Below are 1,570 nucleotides of genomic sequence, written 5' to 3'. Positions count from 1 at the left end.
CCCCCCTCCTGAGACCCCCCACATCCCTCCTGAGACCCACCACCCCCCTCCTGAGACCCTCCACATCTCCTCCTCCTGAGACCCACCACACCCCTCCTGAGACCCACCACACCCCTCCTGAGACCCATCGCACCCCTCCCGCGACCCTCCACCTCTCCTCCTCCTGACACCCACCACACCCCTCCTGAGACCCATCGCACCCCTCCTGAGACCCTCCACATCTCCTCCTCCTGAGACCCACAACACCCCTCCTGAGACCCTCCACATCTCCCCTCCTGAGATCCTCCACATCTCCCCCTCCTGAGATCCTCTACATCTCCTCCTCCTGAGATCCTCCACATCTCCCCCTCCTGAGATCCTCCACATCTCCTCCTCCTGAGACCCTCCACATGTCCCCCTCATGAGACCCATCGCACCCCTCCTGAGATCCTCTACATCTCCTCCTCCTGAGACCCTTTGCCTGAGACAACAGGCCGGCACCCTGGAGCAGAGCAGCTGTACAGAGCATGTAGCAAATTCATATACTATTATTCTGCATTGCTGTATAATGTATTGCTGAGATCTGTAGCCCCTCTACAGCTTGGAGTCAGCGGCAGAACTACCACGGTTGCAGCGGTCGCAGGTGTGGTCCACCACTGTCCTTAAATCATTATTCTGTATTGTTTTAGAAAAACTGTCACATGACACTTATAAAAAGTATCGGTAATTAGTATCGGTGAGTACTTGAGGAGAAGTATCAGTACTCAGACTGGAAAAAATGGCATCAGTGCATCTCTAATGAAAACAGAGAGATACCCCAAAGCTGAGTATGGGGGAGTCACCCAGGAAGCTCAATGTGAGGGACGATTTATAGAACTGACACAATATATGGAATCCTCTGCCCTGTCATCGGTAATATACTGGGAGATATAAGGAAATCTTACTTACTGAACGTTCACCACTTTATCACACTTGGGGTCATCTCCGGTCTTGTCAGTGACCCGGACCCCAGCGCTGTCCACACACCAACATAGATTGGAGTCCTCGTCACATTGCTTGGCTTTGAAAGCTCCATCTTCCTCACATTCGGGATCATATATGTTGTCAGCCTCCACCCTGCCGCGTCCTGGGTGACTACGTCCGCTGCGACTCTTATGCAGCATCTCCAGGTGCATCAGGCGGCATTTGGGGGTCACTGAAAAGAAGGAAGGAGGAATCACCGACCTGGTACTACCCCAATGTGAGCAACAACAATACAAGTGTAACATAAATCCTTCATACCGCCCATTATAGTGTATTATACAATACGATAATAAATCAATCTCTGTCAGACCAGCCTGTAGTGATTGGATAGGCTGCACTCTCAGTGATGTCACCGGTCTCTAGTGAATGGTTAGGCTGCATTCTCAGTGATGTCACCAGTCTCTAGTGATTGGATAGCTGCATTCTCAGTGATGTCACCGGTCTCTAGTGAATGGATAGGCTGCATTCTCAGTGATGTCACCGGTCTCTGGTGAATGGATAGGCTGCATTCTCAGTGATGTCACCGGTCTCTAGTGAATGGATAGGCTGCATTCTCAGTGATGTCACC

At 51.4% G+C, this 1,570-nt stretch overlaps 1 pseudogene; it reads right to left on the bottom strand.

Annotated features, from left to right (window-relative positions):
- LOC108788687 overlaps nt 1–1,570 on the bottom strand; it is a 17,805-nt pseudogene that overhangs the window by 11,762 nt on the left and 4,473 nt on the right.

This window comes from Nanorana parkeri, unplaced genomic scaffold (genome assembly GCF_000935625.1).
Source record: "Nanorana parkeri isolate BGI_ZX_2015 unplaced genomic scaffold, ASM93562v1 scaffold344, whole genome shotgun sequence".
Lineage (NCBI taxonomy): Eukaryota > Metazoa > Chordata > Amphibia > Anura > Dicroglossidae > Nanorana > Nanorana parkeri.
Note: the sequence above shows the minus strand (reverse complement) of the source record. Positions and strands in the feature narration are given on the sequence as shown.